Here is a 23,297-nt window from a genome sequence, read left to right as displayed (position 1 = left end):
CAAAAACTATTTTATATCTGCCTTTCTGATAACATATACAAATATAATCTTTATTTGTGAATATTTGTTAATTAAGCAATATATCAGAGGGCGTGTAGGGTTCGGTGTTCAATGAACGAAAAGGACTGGATCACTGTGTACAGGAGACTGATATGGCAGCAAACACTCTCCTGGCGACCATATTTCTTGGATAAGTCGCTCCACACAATTGTCGCTTGGACCGTCGACTTCCTATGGCGTCACCTCTCACATATTTACGTCTAATTTCGTTATGAAATTAGATTATTTCAGAGTAAAAATAGGTTTGATCGTGTTCTATGTGTAGCACCAACATTATTGTAAGTAAATATGCCATATTTCTTCATTACTTACGTAATGCTAGGACGATTTGGGTAGTTTTGGCCTGATTTGGGGTGATTGGGGTAATTCTATGGACCGCCTGGGGCCACCAACAGCTAAACACAGAAAACAACTACCTCGTCGCAACACCAAGGATCAGCTGACGCCATAAACACAACACACCGCCCTACGGTGCGGCAAGTCTCCCTCTAACACACACCTCTGTTTAAATCACCGTTCCTCTATCTACAGCACAACGCAACAAGCACCTTGGTAGCTCCGATCATCTTCAACATAAACGCGTCCAACAACATCAGTACTGGTGCAGTCATCGGGAGGACAAACCCTTCATGCAAACTGCACCTACTATCAACAAGAAGAAAGAGGTCCAGCACGAGCAATAAGGGAAAATCTTGACACAAACTGTATCTATCATAAAGAAGAAGCACCACCATTGACCGCCAAGTGCTCACATCAAGTCTAACTCTAAGAAACAACACTCAAGCCTTGACGCTTCTAACATCCGGGGGAGAAAACCTTCACACAAACTGCACCTGTCATAAAGAAGATGAAGACTCACCAGTGTCCACAGTGTCAGAAGGTATTCACCTGTCCTGCAAATGTGAAGACTCACATGTTAGTGCATTTTTTTTTTTTTTTTTTTTTTTTTTTTTTTTTTTTTTGAGATATATACAAGTTGTTACATTCTTGTACAGCCACTAGTACGCGTAGCGTTTCGGGCAAGTCCTTAATCCTATGGTCCCTGGAATACGATCCCCTGCCGCGAAGAATCGTTTTTTTCATCCAAGTACACATTTTACTGTTGCGTTAAACAGAGGCTACAGTTAAGGAATTTCGCCCAGTAAATCCTCCCCGGCCAGGATACGAACCCATGACATAGCGCTCGCGGAACGCCAGGCGAGTGTCTTACCACTACACCACGGAGACTGTTTAAAGGCATTCAGGAGACAAACCTCACGAGTGTGCAGAGTGTGGTAAGAGATTCAGTCTGCTTGGAAATATGAAGAGGCACAAGATGGTGCATGCGGATGAGAGACCTTTTCAATGTGCCGAGTGTGGTAAAAAATTTAGAGAACGTGGAACTATAATAGAGCACATGTTAGTGCATTCAGGTGACAAACCTTATGAGTGTCCAGAGTGTGGGAAGAGATTCAGTCGGCGTGGAAGTATGAAGACTCACAAGATGGTGCATGCGGATGAGAGACCTTTTCAATGTGCCGAGTGTGGCAAAAAATTTAGAGAACGTGGAACTATAATAAGGCACATGTTGGTGCATTCAGGTGACAAACCTCATGCATGTCCAGAGTGTGGAAAGAGATTCAGTCATCTTCATCATATGAAGCCTCACAGGATGGTGCATGCTGATGAGAGACCTTTTCAATGTGCCGAGTGTGGTAAAAAATTTAAAAGACGTGGAACCATAATAGAGCACATGTTAGTGCATTCAGGTGACAAACCTCATGAGTGTCCAGAATGTGGGATGAGATTCAGTAAGCGTGGAAGTATGAAGACTCACAGGATGGTGCATGCGGATGAGAGACCTTTTCAATGTGCCGAGTGTGGCAACAAATTTAGAGAACGTGGAACTATAATAAGGCACATGTTAGTGCATTCAGGTGACAAACCTCATGAATGTCCAGAGTGTAGGAAGATATTCAGTCATCTTGGAAGTATGAAGACTCACAGGATGGTGCATGCGGATCAGAGACCTTTTCAATGTGCCGAGTGTGGTAAAAAATTTAGAAAACGTGGAACTATAATAAGGCACATGTTAGTGCATTCAGGTGACAAACCTCACGACTGTCCAGAGTGTGGGAAGAGATTCAGTCGTCTTGGCAATATGAAGAGGCACAAGATGATACATGCAGATAATAGGCTAAACACTTTGAGCGTGAAAGATAATTAAGAGAATGTTGAAGGATAATGAGGCACATAATAGTATATTAACTTACCTTTAATCTAACAGTGTGCTATCACAATGTCAGTTGGATGTTCTTCAGAGGTAATTATTTTTGCTTGAGAAATACACTTCACAATGAAAAGGTAAAGATATGAAGATATTTTATTATATTGTTCTTTTATGAAAGTTAGATGACCAAGCAAGAACTGGAGAAGCTGTCGCTAGGAAAACTCAAAATTGCTTATAAGTATAGAAATATCTCTTTAATTTAGCAAAGGTAAAACAAAGCTTTAAATGTTTTTCTTCATATTTATGTAAATAATGTGCTTCCTTTTTTTGCTTCCTGTGGAAATTTATTTAAAATGTAATATACTCTGTAGCTAAGTTATGTACATTTTTGTTGTAATATTATTTAGCATTGGAGTTGGTAAAGAAGACAATCTGAGACATACTTAAGGTGAGACCATTTGATTGGTAAAGAAATGTATATTAATCAAGGAATTTTCTCATCAGATTCATATGCAAACTGATGTCCATTTTTTATTTTTTGTTTAGGCGTATTTATGACTTTTAATTATTGATTATAAATATTTCACCGAAGAGTATATTGAAGGCTGATTGGCATTTATAGCTGTCAGTCAAGCTAATATGAAATTTAAATTTATATTACTCTAGAAATTTATCACTCTAAATTTACCAGAAATTTATTACTCTAGCCTAACTTTATCAGTTATGCTGTAATTGTCTGGGAATAATATTTTACCCGATTTACCCGAGGGCCACTAACCCGAGTGGCCTCATTGAGAACAGGAAGTCGTCGGCTTGTTGAAGGTTCCCTTCCCCCTCCCAGCGGTCCGTCTAATTACCACAAGCTACACAAGCTTCAGAAAGCTTCCTGGCAATACGTTAGTAATGAATAAATATGATATATTTACTCATTATAATGTTGGTGCTGAATGTACAACACGAAAAAACATAATTTTAATCTGAAAAAGTATCTTTTTATAAAGAAATTAGACGAAAATAAAAAGCTGGTGACGCCAAATCAAGTCGACGATCCAAGCTTCGGTTAGGTTAGGTTAGGCTTGGTTTAGTTAAGTTAGGTTAGGTTAGGTAAGGTTAGGTTAGGATAGGTTAGGTTAGGTTAGGTCAGCCTAACTTAACATATCATATTTATTCATTACTAACGTATTGCCAGGAAGCATTCTGAAGCTTGTGTAGCTTGTGGTAGCTTGTGGTAATTAGACGGACCCCCCTCCCAGTTTGCCTTCATGATTTTTTCCAGGTATATTTTGAAATTCAGCACAGTTTTAACAGTTATGGGTTTGGTGGGTCGGCAGTTCCATTGATCAATAACCCTGTGGATGAAAAAGCCTGATTCAAAGTTATATTAGTCTGATTGGCAATTATATTATCCTGACTGTCAATTTATATAAAAAAAATTATATCAAAGAGATATTTATGTTATTTATTTATTTATTTATTTATGCATATACAAGAATGTACATAAGGAATGTGAGGATACAAATATGGTAATTACAGTCTTGTAAAGCCACTTGCACGCGCAACGTTTCGGGCAGGTCCTTAATCTAAGAAAATTTTAAGGAGGTAAATACTTGCAAAATTTATAGACAAAAAAATGATAACAGTTACATGAAATAAAAAAAAAGAAGATGAGAGAAAATTGTAGGTACAGTATATTAAAGCACATAGGTAGCTAAGATTGATTGCAATGACAGCTTGAAAGGTAGTTGACAAAAATTGGTAGGCACAATACAGCAGAAACAATATAAGATTGATTGCAATGACAGCTTGAATGGTAGTTGACAAAAATTGGTAGTCACAATACAGCATATGGCTAGCACATAAAAGAAGACAGCAATGAACACAATGATAAGGTTGTTTGATATTACATAAAAATTAGGAGATTGGGTAACACTAGGTACAGAGCAAATTTAAAGCTCAGTGTAGGAAACTAAGAAGATGAAGTTAGGTACTTTTTGGTTTTGCTTTTAAATAAGGCAAAAGTTTTACAGTTTTTCAATTCACTAGGGAGTGAGTTCCATAGACTAGGTCCCTTAATTTGCATAGAGTGTTTACACAGATTAAGTTTGACCCTGGGGATATCAAAGAGATATTTATTTCTGGTGTGGTGATAATGGGTCCTATTACATCTGTCCAGGGAGAGTTTCAGAGCATGGTTTGCATTTAAGAACAGGGTTTTGTAAATGTAGTTGACACAAGAGAATGTGTGGAGGGAGTTAATATTTAGCAAGTTTAGGGATTTAAACAAGGGAGCTGAGTGTTGTCTGAAAGCAGAGTTAGTTATTATTCTGATAGCAGATTTTTGCTGTGTGATGATGGGCTTAAGGTGGTTTGCAGTGGTAGACCCCCATGCACAGATACCATAATTAAGATAGGGGTAGATTAGTGCATAATATAGTGAGAGGAGAGCAGAGTTAGGAACATAATATCTGATTTTGGAGAGTATACCAACTGTCTTAGAGACTTTCTTAGTTATGTGTTGAATGTGGGTGCTGAAGTTGAATCTCTTGTCTAGGAATAGGCCAAGAAACTTGCCATCATTTTTATTACTGATGTTAATGTTGTCTATCTGTAGCTGAATTGCATTTGATGATTTGCTTCCAAATAAGATGTAGTAAGTCTTTTCGATGTTTAATGTTAGTTTGTTCGTTGACATCCATAAGTGGACTTTTTTTAATTCATTATTCACAACAGTATTTAGTGTATGTGGGTTGAGGTTTGAATAGATAAGGGTAGTATCGTCAGCAAACAATATAGGTTTGAGAATATTAGAGACATTAGGCAGATCGTTTATATATATAAGAAATAGAAAAGGTCCTAAGATGCTGCCCTGTGGCACTCCAACGGTAATTGGTAGAGTGGAAGAAGTTGTATCATTGATGGTTACATATTGGTGTCTGTCACTAAGATAGGATCGGATGTAGTCAAGGGCAAGGCCTCGGATTCCATAATGCTGGAGTTTAAGTAAGAGGTAGTTGTGATTAAGAGTATCAAAGGCTTTTCTTAGGTCAATGAAGAGTCCAATCGGAAACTCATTTTTGTCAAGGGCTGAGTAGATAACGTCAAGGAGACTAATGATTGCATCGTTGGTGCTCTTTTGGGACCGGAAGCCAAACTGGCAGGGACTGAGTATGTCGAATTTTACGAGGCAGGAATAGAGCTGTTTGTAAATAATTTTTTCAAATATTTTTAATAGAATGGGTAGATTTGATATTGGTCAATAATTGTTTATGTCCGCCGGATTGCCTCCTTTATGGACTGGCGTTACTCTTGCTTTTTTGAGGATATCAGGGAAGGTGTGACACTATAGATTTGTTGAACAGTAGTGCTATGGGTGGGGCAAGGGCATGGGAGGCTCTCTTGTACACAATGGATGGAATTTCACTGGTGTTCCCTACCTTGGTTTTTAGAGAGTGTATGATGGACACAACATCTGCCGGGCTGATTGGTGAAAGAAGAGAGTTTGGATAGCTGCCTGAGAGATATGTGTTAATATGTGTCTGAGTCTGTGGGATTTTACTGGCAAGATTAGCACCAAGTTCCTAGGATACTAGAGATAGTTTTCCAAGTGCTTTTCATGTTGCCTTTTGCTTCATTGAATCTATTCACATAATATGCAAGTTTTGCCTTTCTTATGATACTGGAAAGCATTGATGAGTACCTTTTAGCTACTTCCTTTGAAACTAGGCCAATCCTAACTTTCTTTTCATATTCATGTTGCTTGTGGATTGAGTTGAGAATGCCACTTGTGAGCCATGGATTGTTTAATCTTTTGTCAGTTACTTGCTTGGTAAGAAGGGGACAATGAAGGTTGTAGAGGCTTAGAGTTTTAGAGAGGAAGAGGTTAGCTAATGAATTTATATCATGGGTATTATTGAATTCAGAATCCCAGTTAATATTGTGAAGTGCCTCTGTAAGATTGTCTAAAGCTGATTCACTGTGTAGCCTAAATGAAAGTTTCTTGCTTTTTGGTGGTGTTATGTCCATGTTCGCTATGAGAAAGGTAGGATAGTGGTCAGTTGTTCTGTCGTAGATTATACCAGATACAAGCGGAGCTGTTATGTTTGTCCATATGTGGTCCAAGGTAGTGGCTGATGTTTGAGTGACTCGGGTAGGTTTGGTGATTGTGGGGATTAGCATACAGGAGTTCATGCTGTTAACGAAATAGTCAACTTGAGAGCAATTTTGTTGACCCAGGTCAATATTAAAGTCTCCTCCCAGAATGATGTGGTTTTTGTTAAGATTGTTGTTTATAATAAGATTCCTTAGGTTGTCTGAGAAAGAAGCTATGTTAGTATTGGGAAATCTATAGATGGCTCCAAAAGTCAAAGAGGATTTAAGGGATTTAATTGTAAACTGAGCAAAAGTATATTCACAGTAGCCATCTCTGTCACTAATAACACTGTTGCAGATAAATATATCTCGGTAATATATAGCTGTGCCACCATCTTTTTTATTAGGCCTACAGTTATGAATGGCTTTATAACCAGCTAAGTTGTAGAGTTGGGTATAGTCTTTATTTAGCCAAGTTTCTGTTAAAATAATGAACGATAGGTTAGTACCTAGTGCTGTGAGTAATGCATTTAAATCGTCAAAATGTTTACCAAGTGATCTAACATTTTGGTTATAAACTGATAGACAGGTGCTATTTTGAAGTTTGTTTTTAGCCTGATGTGCTGTGAAATACTTGCAATAATGATGATCAATGTGCTGGTTGGTGTAGATATGAGACAGAAGATTTTGATCAGGATCAATATCAGTGTGCATAGAGATGCAGAGGGATCACGATACAAGATACACGATAAAGCAAAACACAAGAATAAAAGCAAATACAATAAAATAGTAACAATTTAGAAGTAAAATAAAGATCCAATAGATAGCCAGGGAGGACACAGAAGTTACATTAAATAAAAAACAAAAAATCAGTAGAGACTGACAATATAAATGTAAAATAAAAAATAATAAGAAAAATAATAATCATAAAAAAATTATCTTGAAGATAATTAGCTTAGTAATGGTTAATTAACAGGGTAATAAAAAGCCCTAGGTTTAGTGACAAGGGGATTAACTAAGAACAAATAATTAAGAGTATAAAACAGGCAAAGATGACAAACAAAAAAAAATAAAATAAAAATAAAAATAAACACCTTTGGAAAGGAAAGGCAGAGCTTAAGTACACTTTGGTTGTATGTGAGACTACAAATTATGTTCTGGTTATTCAGCTGATATCCCACAGTCATCCAGGAAAGAAGTGAGGTGGTGCTTGTGGGTTCTATTACGTCTATCAATGGAGAGTTTCAGATCAGGGTTAGCATTTAGGAACAAGGTTTTGTACTTGTAAATAGCACAAGAGAATGTGTAGAGCGAGTGTATATGTAGCATGTTCAGGGATTTTAAACAGAGAGGTTGGGTGTTGTTTGGAGACAGTTTTATTGTTATGATAGCAGATTTTTGTTGTTGGGTGATGATGGGCTTGAGGTAGTTTGTAGTGGATGAATGAACCTCATGCATAGATACTGTATGTTGAGATACCACCCCTAATTTACAAAAAAAGCCCCTAGATTTTTAGCTCCAACCATTGCATTGCTCTACAACAAATTATTTGAACTCTAAACCTTTCCTGATATTTTGAGAAAAAAGCAAGAGTAACCTTAGTCCATAAAAGCAGCAATCTCACTGAAGTCAACAATTATAGACCAATATCAATTCTGCCGATTTTGTCTAAATTATTTTAAAGTTAATTTACATGCAGCCTTACTCCTATTTATACTTAGTTCTTCCCATAATGGCTTCAGGCCCAAAAAAGGACCAATCATGCCCAGTTAGTATGATTAATTTCATTTATGCAGCCCTTGGAAAACTTATTCATTTATTTGTTGACCTACATAAGACGTTTTGACACTGTAAACACATTAACTTTCTTAAATTGCAACATTACGGAGTAAGAGGTCACTCCCTCCAATACCTACAATCTTACCCCAGTGACAAGCTCCAGTATGTCTCTGTGAATGATTCCAATTTTCCCACTCTACCCATTAACACTGGTGTCTCACTGAGCAGTATTCTTCACCCTCTCGTCTTTCTCATCTCTCCCTCCCTTACCAGCTCGTTGCCATCGTGAGGGGGCTTGGTTGGCAGATGCTAGAGTGTGATGCTCCATGGGACAGTGTCCTCTGTCCTTTTGAAGCCTTATGCTCCTGCTGCCTTCTTCACTAATTGTGCTGAATACTTTTTCCTACTAAGTTGAATTTCTCCTTCCCAATTCTCCTTTTTAATTGCTATTTCCCAGCGACTTTTTGCTATTCTTGATCATTCTTTTAGATGTCGTCTTCTGTTTTGACACTGGGTGTTAGGTGAGGCACAGTCTCTCGCCCGTAAAACTGTGGTACCAGAAATTGTTGAGCAAAGGGACACTTTTATTGTCACTCTTTTCCTTCGTTGCTGAGCCCAATCTTGATGGACTGATGGTTCTTAAAGTGGTGATTGCAGGCCATATATCCACTATGCACCCCTTGGGGGGGGGGGGGGGCACGTCTTATCGGGTGTCCTATCCTCTAATTGTGGCGCCATTTATGCCCGAAACGCTTTGCGTAATAGTGGCTTTAGGCATTGTATGTACTAGCTCTATCTATAAGTCCACCAATCTTTGTAAAAAATTCTTGTATGTATGTACCTTACCTAAATAAACATTTATTTATTTTTATTTACTTATTTTTAATTTCTCAAATGTGGGGTGGGAGACCAGGGCCCCGAGTCAGACTGTGATGGAAAGCCGGGCTCTGTAGCCCCCGCTACATTGAGCCCAGACTGGACTACTCCCCCGCTCCCCTTCCTCTTATGTGGTTGGGTCGAGCACCAAGCCCCCTGTGGTGACTACCTCGTCCCCTAGTACGACTCCATCTCTCATTGTGACTACTGCACCTTATGACCCCCCCCCTCTCTCTCTCTAGGGGGTTCTCACCACCGTCCCCGCCATGGCCGCTCTCGCATGTTTCCTTCCCATACCAATTCGTACCATGCCTTGTTTGATCTTGCTACATGGACTAAGTCAAAATCAAATCAACTCAAATGTTTATTTAGGTAAGATACATACATACAAGAGATTTTACAAAGAGTGATGGATTTATAGATAGGGCTAGTACATACAATGCCTAAAGCCACTATTATGCAAAGTGTTATTCTTGCTGGTGCCAGATGCTCCATTCAGGAGTACATACCCTCTTCTTGGCTTTGTAATAAGTGCTGGAAGTTCGGACATGGTGCCCTCAAATGCTCCAGTATTCTCTCTCTCTCTCTCTCTGCCCTTTGTGTGAGAACGAAGGTCACTCTAAGTTCGAGTGCACTTTTCCCCAGGCTCGCGGCCTCAATTGCGGTGATGCCCACCCTACCTTCTCTCGCACGTGTATCCATTACAAACTTGAGGCAGCCGTCCTCAACTTGAAGCACTGGGAACGTTTGTCTTTTCCTGAGCCGAGGCGCCAAGTTCACCATCCCCCTCCTCCCCCTTTCGCTGGGGTTTCTTACGCTCACGTGTTGCTCTCTTCCTCTCCTCATCCTTTCCACCTTCCTCAGTCTCAACAGTTTCCAGGCCTTAGACCCGGACACGCCCACCGCCTGCTCTCCTGTTCCTTTACATTCTGACCCGAAGGTCCCCCCTCCTGGTTCTCTGTCTGGGGTTCCCCTTCTTTCTACCCAGTTTGCCATGTCTCCTGTGTCTTCTTTCTCATCTCCCTTTGATCCTCCTTCCCATCCTTCTCCTCTGTCTCTTAGCTCTCCACGCTGCCTGTCTGTGCGAGCTGATATCCATCCTTCTCCTAGCGATCATCGTGTTGTTCGCTTTCGTTCTTCTTCTGTTGAGACGTTTGAGTCTGTTGCCCAGTACGTTGCTGCTGGAACACCTGCCTCTCTGAGTCAGAAGCAAAAGCCTGGCTTATCTCCTTCCTCCTCCCCGGCTGGTAAGAAAGCTTCACTTTCATCCTCGCCCCCTACCTCTGACTCTATCGCTCCACCCCTCCCATTTCGGTGGTCGAGCCCCCTGTTCCTGCTTTGGAGGTTTCTTTGGCCCCTGCTACCCTCTCGGTTCCTGCACTTGCTGAGGTGTGCTTCCTGGTTTCTGCCCCTCCTGCTGTCCTTGAAAGTCCCTCTCGGTTGCCTCCTCCTCTGGTCCCTGCTCATCTGCCTCTGGTCTGTCCTCCCACTCCCTTCGCTCCATCCTTACTCAGTTTACCCATGCCCCCTATCCCTGACTTCGCTGACCCTGATCCTGTACTTCTTTGACATGCTGTGTTCCTTTTTAACCTTTGTTTCTTCATTGTTCTCTTTTTGTCGATGTCTGTTCTTCAATGGAATATTCGTGGATATTACGCCAATTTCCATAAACTCCAACTTTTGATTTCACAGTTTTTGCTCCTTTGTGTCTGTCTCCAGGAGCCGATTTTGGTGCTCATCCTGGTCGCTTCCGTGATTATTCCTTTCTCTCCCCCTGCCCCCCCCCCCTTCAGATTTTGCTGGGGCCAATAACTTTTCTGCTTTTGATTCGTTCTGATGTTCCCTTCATCCCCTTACTTTTTCCATCACTTCTCCAATGTTCTGTTGCCCGTGTCTTTGTGCGTAAATGGTACACAGTTTGTTCCATTTATCTCCCCCCAAATGTGCCCCTTTCTCTTCCCGATCTTAAACACCTAGTGGACTCCTTGCCAGAGTCTGTGCTCCTGCTAGGTGATTTCAGTTGTCGACATACCCTCTGGGGTGATGTTCTGACAAACAGCCTGGGTTGCCTTCTCGAACCGTTCATCCTCTCTTCTTCCCTTCTTCTTCTGAATTCTGATGAGTCCACTCATTTGGACTCTTGGACTGCACCCTTTCCTCTCTTGATTTTTTTCTTTGCTCGTCGTCTCTTTACTTGAATTTCACATGGCAGGTTCTTGATGACTTCCATGGCAGTGACCATTTCCCCATCCTTGTTACCTTTTTTCTTTTCACCCTGCCCTCTCCTTCCCTAGGCGGCGGTTTGCCGAGGCTGACTGGCATCAATTTACCCTCAGTGCTACTCTCCGACCTCTCCATTTTGCTTCTCCCTCGCTCCCTCGTCCTTTTTCATGACACTCTCCGATGCTGCCCTCCACTCTGTTCCTCGCTCTACCTCTCAGGAAACACGGAAGTGCGTTCCCTGGTGGAATGTGGAGTGTGCTTGGGCTGTCTGCTATAAGCGTGCAGACAGGAAGAGACGCCGCCGCCGGCAGATGGCTGATTCTTGTCTTTTGTTTCAGAAGGTGAGTTCAGTGGTTCGTAGGACCATCTGTACAGGTAAACGTGAGTGTTGGAGGTCTTATGTTTCCACCATTACATCCGAAAATACTCTGACGCAGATCTGGAGGGGTATCTGCAAGATAGTGGGTAAGTTTGTTCCTGATGTCTCGCCGGTCCTCCACCTCCGTGATACTCTTGTGGTGGACCCGTTGCATGTTGCGACCAAACTGGGTTCCCACTTTTCGTCTGTTAGCTCTGGTTCTCATCCTCCTCAATCTTTCCTTCTTCTTAAGCCTTAAGGTTCTTGAATCTCGTCCTTTAGATTTCTGCACTCATCTCAGCCTTCTCTATAACGATCCCTTCTCTCTCTGAACTTCAGTCTGCCCTGGCCCTCTGTGGTTCTAGGGCAGCGGACTCCGATGGTATTCATTATGAGATGCTTCGCCATCTCCCTCCGTGCACGTCTCTGTATTTACTGAGTCTGTATAATCGGGTCCGAGAGTAGTCTTCAGTACCTGAGGACTGACTCGATGCCGTTGTCCTCCCTGTTATGTTTCCAGGGTATCTTGGGACATCCCCTAAGGATTTTCACTCTATTGCCATCATGAGTTGTCTGCAAACTCTTTGAACGTATGGTTAATGTTTGTCTGATGTGGTTTTTAGAATACTCACCACCTCTCCCCTTCTTAATTTGGTTTTCACAAGTGCCACAGCACAACAGATGTCCTGGCAAACTTGGAGGTCTATATTTGTACTGCTGTTGCTGCGAAGACCTCTGTTGTTGCCGTCTTCTTTGACCTAGAAACGGCTTACGACACCACCTGGAGATATCATATTCTGTCACAACTTCATTCATCTTGCCTTCGTGGTAATCTCCCTCTCTTCCTCCAAAGCTTTATCTCTCATTTCTTTCAAGTTAGGCTTAGTGCCACTCTCTCTGCCCCTTTTAGGCAATATGAGGGTGTACCCCAAGGTAGTGTTCTGAGTACTACTCTTTTTCTAGTTGCCCTCAATGGTCTTATTTCCTCCCTTCTGGCGTTTTCTTCGCTCTCCATGTCGACGATCTTGCCCTTTGCTGTCGGGATGATGATTCGCCTCTCCTTCAACGGTGGCTTCAACTTGTGATTGATGCCATGTCATCTTGGGCAACTGATCATGGCTTCAAGTTCTCTATGTCTAAGACTTGTGCTATGACTTTTACTCAGAAGCATGTCGTTCTTTGTCCCTCTTTTGCTTTATGGTCATCTCCTTGTGTTCAGGGAGTCCACTAAGCTTTTGGGGTTAATCTTTGACACTCAGTTGTCTTGGTCGCCTCATATCTCTTACCTCCAAGTTGAATGCTCCAAGACCCTTACCATCCTTAAGGTTTTGTCCCATACTTCTTGGGGAGCTGATAGCCGCACACTCCTCTCTTTACATTCGTCTCTCGTCCTGTCTAAACTCGATTATGGTTGCCCTGCTTACTCGTCTCCTACTCTTCGTCGTCGTGATGCTTTGCACCGTACTGGGTTGTGCCTCAGCTCTGGTGCCTTTCGTTCGATTCCCACCCTCAGCTTGTATGTTGATACTGCCTTCCTATCTTTCCAGGATCACCGTGATCGCTACTGTCTTTGATATCTTGCGCGGTCCTTGCAACATCCTTCCTCTCGCCTCTTGTCATGCTTTGACTTTTACCCCTCCTGTAGTTCCTCTTCTTCATCACCACCTCCCTCTTTTTCGTCTTCTCTTTATTTAGATTTCACGTGGTGGGTTCTTCGTGACCTCCATAACAGTGACCATTTCCCCATCCTTGTCACCTTTTTCTCTTTTCACCCTTCTCTCTCCTTCCCTAGGTGGCAGTTTGCCAAGGCTGACTGGAATCTATTCACTCTACATGCTACTCTTTCTGACCTCTCCTATCTGCCTCACTGTCGAGCCCTACTCCTTTTTCATCACACCATATTAGACGCTGCCGCCCACTCTATTCCTTGCTCTACCTCCAGGGGCATGCGGAAGTGCGTTCCCAGGTGGAATGCTGGGTGTTTCGACTGTCCTCTGTAAGAGTGCAGCCTGGAAGAAAGACTGATGCAGACAGACGGCTGTTTTCTTTTGTTTTATAAGGTGACTGCGGTCCGTACAGTTAAACGTGAGAGTTGGAAATCTTTTGTCTCCACCATTACGTCTGATATTCCTCTGCCCCAGATCTGGAAGAAACCCGTAAGATTGCAGGTAAGTTTGTTCCAGATGTCTCGCCAGTCCTTCACTTCCATGATTCTATTGTGGCGGATCCTGTGTCAGTCGCCACCGAACTGTGTTCCCTGTTTTCGACTGGTGGCTCCAGTTCTAGTCTTCCTTCATCTTTCCTTATTCATAAGCACCTTCATGAATCTTGTCCTATAGATTTTCGCATGCATCTCCAGCTTCTCTATAATGATCTCTCTCTCCGAACACCAGTCTGCCCTGACTCTTTGCGGTTCTATGGCAGCGGGCTCAGAAAGCGAAACATCTCCTAATGAATGTCACCTCTCTCAATGCATGGTTTCAGTATATACTGAATCTGTTTAACCTTATCTGGCAGTCATCATTTGTCCCTGAGAACTGGCTTCAGGTGGTGGTTTTTCCTATTCAGAAACCAGGGTCTCTAGGGATAGCTGCTAAGGACATCTGCCCCATTGCCCTCACGAGTTGCGTCTGCAAACTCTTTGAACTTATGTTCAATGTCCTTATGATGTTGTTCTTAGAACACTATCGCCACCACCTACCTTCTCAATTTGGCTTTTGCAAGTGTCATGACTGATGTCTTGGTGAACATGGTCTATATGTGTACTGCTTTTACTGCAAACACCTCTGTTGTTGCTGTCCTTTTTTTGACCTGGAAAAGGCATATGACACCACCTGGAGATACCATATTTTGTCCCAACTCCATTCGTGGTAATCTCCTACTCTTCCTACGAAGCTTCCGCTCTAATCGTTCCTTTAGTGATGGTTTGTACCATTCTGCCTTTTTACGGCAATATGAAGGTGTACCCCACAGTAGTGTTCTGAACACTTACTAATTTTCCTGGTTGCCCTCAGTGGTCTTCTTTACTCCCTTCCCTCTGGAATCTCATCAGCTCTCTATGTTGACAATCTTACCCATTGCTGTCAAGGTGATGACTTGCCTTTCCTTCAACGGAGACTTCAACTTGCGATTGATGCCGTGTCGTCCTGGGACACCAATCATGGCATCAAGTTCTCTACAACTAAAACTTTTGCGATGACTTTTACTCGGAAGTAGGTCGTTCTTCATCCCCCTTTGTTGCTTTATGGTAATCCCCTTTTGTGCAAAGATTTTGCTAAACTTATGGAGTTAATCTTTAAAACTCGTTTGTTTTGGTCTCCCCATATCTCTAACCTCTGAGTTGGATGCTCTAAGGTCCTAAATTTACTTAAGGTAAGTTATACTTCCTTGGGAGCTGATACGAGCACGCTCCACCTTCGTGCTGTCTAAACTCAAGTATGGTTGTCTTGCTTACTCGTCTGCCTCTCCTTCTACTCTATGCTGTCTTGATGCTCTGCATCATAATGGGTTATGCCTCAGCTCTGGTGCCTTGCGTTTGACTCCTACCCTAAGCCAGTATGATGAAACAGGCATACTGTATCTACAGGATCGCCATGATCGCTACTGTCTTTACTACATTGCACAGTCCTTACAACACCCTCCTCACTCTCGCTTATGTCGTGCTTTTCCTTGCACACTTTTCTTCACACTTCCGCTCCATTTCCGTCTTCACAGATGGGGTCAAAGTCTGCAGATAGTGTAGCCTACTCTGTTGTTTTTCCTGACCACACCTATGTGTCGCCTGCATCCAGAGACTAGCATCTCCACAGCAGAACTTTGTGCTATTTTGTATGCTCTTTGTCAACAGCTTTCTTGCTGTCAATTTTCCATTATTGTTGTAGTTGACTCTCACAGTGCCCTCATGGCTCTGGAGCCCTTTAATCCAGTTCATTCAGTTGTAGTCGAAGTTCAACATTTTCTGTTTCTTATCTCCAATAGATTTAAGACAGTGAAATTTTGCCGGTTTCCCAGCCATATTTGTGTGTCCTTAAATGAACGTGCGGACTCTGTTACTAAGGAGGCTATCTGCACTTGCCCCATCTCCCTTAAAGGTGTTCCTTATTCTGACTTCTACCCAGTTATTCATTCCTCCATCCTTACCCATTGGCAGGATTGTTGGTCTTCTGTTACTCGTGACAAACTGCATACTCTTAAAGGTAGTGTGTTCCCATGGCCCTCCTCCCATCACCATAATTGGTGGTGAGAAATGGCTCTGACGAGATTACATGTTAGCCATAATCGTTTAATTCATAGGCACTTAATGGAGCACCGCCCTGCTCTTTATTTTCCAAACTGCATTGTCCCTCTTATGGTCATGCATATCCTTGTCGAATGTCCAGACTTCCAGGAGGTGTGTGTGTCTTGTTTCCTGACTGTCCCTCGTGGTCACTTGTTTCTCGATAGAATCCTTGATGAATCAGATACCTTTTGATATTGTTTGCCTTATGCGCATTTGTTCTCAAAATGGCATCCTGAGTGATATATACCATTTTTTTTTATATCCCACACAGTTGATGGTGCTTCATAGCTTTCCATGTTTGGTTCCCTCTTTTGATAATTACTTGCGTACTCTTTCTGGTGAGGGGCTCACGTACACCTCCTTGGGACGGGTGTGGGTTGCCTGTGCCCCCTCTCCTGCCCCCTCTTTGGGTGGTGTACGTGCTGAAGGGCACCATGTAGGGGCCTTGTGAGCCATCGGACCACCCGCTGGAAGGGTCACCTGTGAGAGGCCGCCCTGATTGGATGGTTGGGTGTCCAGGCTGGGGCGATAGAGGGAATGGGGTCTTAGCACCAGTGTGGGAGAATGAACGAAGTAGTAGGACTCCCCTGTTGAAAAGGGGGAGCACCGCCGGGGACGGCACACCCTTCCTGCACTGGCCCGCGCTCGGCCTCCCTGGTTGCCCTGGTAGGTGGTATCCCTTGGTTCCGGGTCCCATCCCTTTTGTGTTGGTTTGCTATATGGATAACGACTTGCCTTCTATTACCCAGGCTCATGGGGTGGGTGACCAGGCCCCTGAGTCGGACCGTCCTTGAAGACCGGGATCTGTAGCCCCCGCTACGGGACCCGGTTTAGGCCCAGACCGGACTCTTCCTCCCTGCTCCCCTCCCTCCCTTGTGGTTGGGTCGAGCCCCAAGCCTGCTGTGGTGACTGTCTCGTCCCCTTGCACGGCTCCATCCTTTGTGACTACTGCACCTTTCGACCCGTCTCTCTACGGGTCCTCATCGCCGTCCCTGCCATGGCCGCTCTCTTATGCTCCCTTCCCATCCTCCTTCGTTCCATGCTTTGTTTGGTCCTGATACGTGGACTAAATACTTTGACCTCCAACCTTTGGATTCAACTCCTGATGATTTTTCCCTTCATAGGCATCTTGTCGATTCCGTGGGTGCCTCTATCACCTTCAACCCCACTCGTCTTGGTACCCGTGTCGTTGCTGCTCCTTCTCAGGATGCAGCCACCCACTTGGCCGCCTTATCCTGCCTTGGCGAGACCCCTGTTCGGGTCTCGAAGAACGCCCGATTGAATGCCAGTGTTGGCACTGTTCTCCCCCTGCACCATGTTGCGACCGGTGTTAGGAATCTCAAGGACTGCCACGAGGATATCAAGCATATCCTCGAGGCTCAGGGTCATTCTGTACTCCAGGTGGATACATTTACTCGTCCCCCTCGTGGTCATCGCCGTCTGCCCCTTAGGGTTGTGAAGGTTACCTTTGATGGTAGGTCCCTTCCACCCTCTGTCATTCTTGCTGGTGTCAGATGCTCCGTTCAGGAATATATTCCCTCTCCAAGGCTCTGCGGTAAGTGCTGGAGGTTTGGGCATGGTACTCTCAAATGCTCTAGTCCTGTCTCTCTCTCTGTCCCCTGTGTGGAAGCGAAGGTCACTCTAAGTTAGAGTGCACTCCTTCCCAGACCCGCTGCCTCAATTGCGGTGAGGCCCACCCTACTTTCTCCCGTGCATGTATTCGCTACAAACTTGAGACGGCTGTCCTCAGCTTGAAGCATCGAGACCGTTTGTCTTTTCCTGAGGCTTGGCGCCAAGTTCATCGTCTCCCCTCTTTCGCCGGTGTCTCCTATGCTCGCATGGTGCGCTCTTCCTCTCCTCGTCCTTCCCGCCTTCCTCAGTCTCACAACCGTTTCCGAGCCTTAGACCCGGACACACCCACCACCACCTCCCCTGTTTCCCTCCGTTCTGTTCCGAAGGGTCCCCCTCCTGGTTCTCTGTCTAGGGCTCCCCTTCTTTCTACCCAGTCTGTCACGTCTCCTGTGTCTTCTATTTCCTCTCCTTCTAGTCCTCCTTCCCGTCCTTCTCCTCCGTCTCCTGGCTCTCCACGCCGCCTGACTGTGCGGGCCGACGTCCATCGCTCTCCTGATGGTTGTGTTGCTCGCTCTCGATCTTCTTCTCCTATCGAGACACTAGAGTCTGTTGCCCAGTACGTTGCTGCTGGGACGCCTGTATCTTTGAGTCAGAAGCGGAAACCTGGCTTCTCTCCTTCCTCCTCCCCTGTCGGTAAGAAAGCTTCGCTTTCTTCTTCACCCCCTCTCTCTGATTCTATCATTCCTTCCCCTCCCGATTCGGTGGTGGTGCCCCCTGTTCCTACTGTGGGGGTTTCTCTAGCCCCTGGTTCCATCTCGGTTGCTGCCCTTGCTGAGGTGCGCTCCCCTCTTTCTGCCCCCCTCCTCCCCTTCCTTCTTCTCCAGACCCTGCTCGTCCACCTTTGATCCGTCCTCCTGCTTCTTGCCCTCCTTCTTTACTCAGTTTACCCATGCCCCCTAACCCTGACTTCGCTGACCCTGATCCTGACTCTGTGCTTTTTTAGCGTGCTGTGTTCCTTCTTCACCTTTGTTTCTTCTTTGCTCTCTGTTGCTCTCCTCTCTCTTTTTGCTGATGTCTTTTCTCCAGTGGAACATCCGTGGATTTTACGCCAATTTCCTTGACCTGCTACTTCTCATTTCACAGTTTTCGCCCCTTTGTGTCTGTCTCCAGGAGCCGATGCTTGGTTCTCATCCTGGTAGCTTCTGTTGCTATTCTTTTCTCTCCTCTCCCCCAGCTGTTGCTGGGGTCCATAATTCTTCTGCTCTCTTGATTCGTTCCGATGTTCCCTTTGTCCCCTTACTTTTTTCCTCGCCTCTCCACTGTTCTGCCACCCTTATCTTTGTGCGTAGATGGTACACGGTTTGTTCTCTTTATCTACCCCCCACTGTCCCACTTTCTCTTCCCGATCTTAAACACCTCCTAGACTCCTTGCCAGAGCCTGTGCTCCTGCTGGGTGATTTCAATTGTCGTCATGCCCTTTGGGGTGATGTGCTGACAAACACCCGGGTTCGCCTCCTTGAACCTTTCATCCTCTCTTCTTCCCTGTCTCTTCTTAATTCTGGTGAGCCCACTCATTTGGACTCTCGGACTCGCTCCCTTTCTTGTCTCGATCTTTCTCTGTGCTCGTCATCCCTTTCCTTAGATTTCGGGTGGCGAGTCCTTGATGACCTCCATGGCAGTGACCATTTTCCTATCCTTGTCACTTTTTTCTCCTTTTGCCCTCCTCTCTCCTTCCCTAGGTGGTGGTTTGCCGAGGCTGACTGGCGCCTCTTTACTCTCCGTGCTACTATTTCCGACCTCTCCGTTTTACCTCTCCCTCCCGCCCTCCTTCTTTTTCATGACACTGTCTTTGACGCTGCCCTCCACTCTATTCCTCGCTTTTCCTCTCGGGGAACGCGGAAGTGTGTTCCCTGGTGGAGTATGGACTGTGCTCGGGCTGTCCGCTGTAAGCGTGCAGCCTGGAAGAGACATCGCCGCCGGCAGACGTTTGAGTCTTTTCTTTTGTTTCGGATGGCGAGTGCGGTGGCCCGTAGGACCATCCGTGCGGCTAAACATGCTTGCTGGGATTCTTATGTCTCCACCGTTACGTCCGAAACTCCTCTTCCACTGGTCTGGAAGCGTATTCGCAAGATTGCGGGTAGGTTCGTTCCCGATGTCTCACCGGTCCTTCGCCTTCATGGTACTCTTGTGGCGGACCCGTTGCAGGTTGCGACCGAACTGGGTTCCCATTTCTCCTCTGTTAGTTCTGGTTCTCATCTCCCCCAATCCTTCCTGCTTCGTAGGCCTCTCCTTGAATCTCGTCCTTTAAATTTCTGTACTTATCTTCACCTTCCCTATAATGATCCCTTCTCTCTCTCTGAACTTCATTCTGCCCTAGCCCTTTGTGGTTCTACGGCAGCGGGCTCCGATGGCATTCATTATGAAATGCTTCGCCATCTCCCTCCGTGCACGTCTCAGTATTTACTGAGTCTGTACAATCGGGTCTGGGAGTCGTCGTCAGTCCCTGAAGACTGGCTCGATGCTGTTGTCCTCCCTGTTCGGAAACCAGGGTCTCTCGGGTCATCCCCCAAGGACTTCCGCCCTATTGCTCTCACGAGTTGTGTCTGCAAGCTCTTTGAACGTATGGTCAACGTTCGTTTGATGTGGTTCTTAGAGCACTATCGCCACCTCTTCCCTTCTCATTTTGGTTTTCGCAAGTGCCGCTGCACAACAGATGTCCTGGTGAACTTGGAGGTCTATATCCGTACTGCTTTTGCTCCGAAGACCTCCGTTGTTGCCGTCCTTTTTGACCTGGAAAAGGCTTGCGACACTACCTGGCGGTATCATATTCTGTCTCAACTTCATTCTTTTGGCCTTCGTGGGAACCTCCCTCTCTTCCTCCGGAGCTTCCTCTCTCGTCGTTCCTTTTATGTGCGGCTTGGTACTGCTCTCTCTGCCCCTTTTCAGCAGTATGAGGGTGTACCCCAGGGTAGTGTTCTGAGCACTACTCTTTTTCAAGTTGCCCTCAACGGTCTTCTTTCCTCTCTTCCTTCTGGTGTCTTCTCTGCTCTCTATGGTGATGATCTTAACCTTTGCTGTCGAGGTGATGATTCCCCTCTCCTTCAACAGCGGCTTCAACTTGCAATTGATGCCGTGTCGTCTTGGGCCACCGATCATGGCTTTAAGTTCTCTGTGTCTAAGACTTGTGCTATGACTCTTACTCGGAAGCATGTCGTTCTTCGTCCCTCTTTGTCGCTTTATGGTCATCCCATTGTGTACAGGGATTCCGCGAAGCTTTTGGGGTTAGTCTTTGACACTCGTTTGTCTTGGTCAGCCCATATCTCGTACCTCCGAGTTGAATGCTCTAAGGCCCTTAACCTCCTTAAGGTTTTGTCCCATACTTCTTGGGGAGCAGATAGGCGCATGCTCCTCTATTTGCACTCCTCTCTCGTCCTGTCTAAACTCGATTATGGTTGCCCTGCATACTCTTCTGCTTCTCCTTCTACTCATCGCCGTCTTGATGCTTTGCACCATACTGGGTTGCGTCTCAGCTCTGGTGCCTTTTGTTCGACTCCCGCATTTAGTTTGTATGTTGACACTGGCTTTCTCTCTCTTCAGGACCGCCGTGATCGCTACTGTCTTCGCTATCTTGCGCGGTCCTTCCATCATCCTTCCTCTCGCCTCTGTTGTGCATTGACTTTTCCTCCTCCTGTGGTTCCTGTTCCTCTTCATTGTCTCCCACTTTCTGTCCGGTTATCTCGCTTACAGGATTCTCTTTCTGTTCATATTTCTAATGTTTCTCCTCATATTGTTCCTTCCTTACCTCCGTGGAGAGTCCCCCTTCCCAAGTTTTATACGTCCTTGACTTGTATTACTAAAGCCTTTACCCCTCCTACTATTCTGAAAAGCATCTTCCTTGAGCACTTTTCTTCGCACTCCCACTCTATTTCCATCTTCACTGATGGGTCTAAGTCTGCGGGCGGTGTGGGCTACTCTGTTGTTTTTCCTGACCGTACTTATATGTGTCGCCTCCCTTCAGAGGCTAGCGTCTTTACGGCAGAACTTTATGCTATTCTCTATGCTCTTCGTCTCTTGCTTTCTCATTCTCATTCCTCCTTTGTGGTTGTAGTTGATTCTCGTAGTGCCCTCATGGCTCTAGGGTCCTTTAATCCTGTCCATCCGGTGGTCATTGAGATTCAACATTGGCTGTTTCTTATTTCTAGTAAATTTAAATCAGTAGAGTTTTGCTGGGTTCCCAGCCATATTGGTGTTTCTTTCAATGAGCGTGCGGATGCTGCCGCTAAGGGAAGCTATTCGTTCTTGTCCCATCTCCCGTAAAAGTATTCCTTATTCTGACTTTTATCCTGTTATTCATTCTTCCATTCTTGCCCGTTGGCAGGGTTGTTGGTCCTCTGTGGTTGGTAACAAGCTGCGTACTCTCAAACGTAGTGTGTCCCCACATGCATCCTTCCTCCTACCACTGTAACCGGCGGTGGGAAACTGCTTTGGCACGGCTGCGGGTTGGTCATACCTGCTTAATCCACGGTCACTTAATGGAGCGCCGCCCTGCTCCTTATTGTCCGAATTGCGTTGTCCCTCTTACAGTTGTGCATATACTTGTTGAATGTCCTGACTTCCAGGACGAGTGTGTGTCTTGCTTTCCGACCGTCCCTCGCGGTCACTTGTCCCTCGATAGAATTCTAGGTGAATCGGATACTTTTGATATCGTTCGCCTTATGCATTTTTGTTCTCGTATTGGCATTCTTGGTGATATTTAGCGCCCTCTAATTATTTCGCACTTTGATGGTGCTACATAGCCTTCCCGGTTTGGTGCCTTCTTTTGATAATTACCTTACCTTGCGTACTCTTTCTCATCTACATTAATGATATTCCGAATGCCTCTCAATACCTCAAGCCAGTTTTATTTGCTGTTTACACAACCCTTATTCCCTCCAATCCTAAGAATTGGCATATCCAGATTGGTAATAAAGTAGATGGTAAATTCCATGATGTTCTCATTGATAAAAAGCTGAATTTCCAGTGCCACATACAAATTATAGCTAAAAAATATTTTAAAATCACTTGGCATTCTTTTCTAAATCAGATATTATGTACGTCACCCTCTACCTTGGTTAAGCTTTATTGGCCTCTTGTCTGTCCTTATCACAATTTTGGTATCATTGCCTGGGGTTCTCCCTAAAATTATCAATGATCTCTAATTACTTAAGATAAATCAGTAATTAGAACAATAACAAACTGAAGCCACACAGCATTCAGCCCCCCCCCTTTCTTAAATCTAAATCATTGAATATTTTAGATATTAAGTCTAAGTCACTTCACACCCTGTCAAGTGCATTATATATATATATATATATATATATATATATATATATATATATATATATATATATATATATATATATATATATATATATGGCACAACTCTCCTAAACACGAGAGTTAAGTATACAACTTTAGAACACTTTCCCACCAGGAGACTCGAACCCTAGCCAGCACAGAAGCCTTCCACCAACTGGCATAACAGGTACGCCTTAACCCGCTCCACCACCCGCTCAGACCCTTAAAAGAGATGGTAATTTCGGAGTATTTAAATACCCCAAAGATCAACACCTCCCAAGAGCACCAGAGCAGGTGAGGGGTCATTTATACGTTAATTTCATCAAGTCCCTGTTAATATGGGAAGACACAGTGTCTCTGCTTAAGGCACAACTCTCCTAAACACGAGAGTTAAGTATACAACTTTAGAACACTTTCCCACCAGGAGACTCGAACCCTAGCCAGCACAGAAGCCTTCCAGCAACTGGCATAACAGGTACGCCTTAACCCGCTCCACCACCCGCTCAGACCCTTAA

This window comes from Procambarus clarkii, chromosome 55 (assembly GCF_040958095.1).
Source record: "Procambarus clarkii isolate CNS0578487 chromosome 55, FALCON_Pclarkii_2.0, whole genome shotgun sequence".
NCBI classification, from domain to species: domain Eukaryota; kingdom Metazoa; phylum Arthropoda; class Malacostraca; order Decapoda; family Cambaridae; genus Procambarus; species Procambarus clarkii.
The sequence above is the reverse complement of the archived record's forward strand: the minus strand, read 5'-3'. Positions refer to the sequence as shown.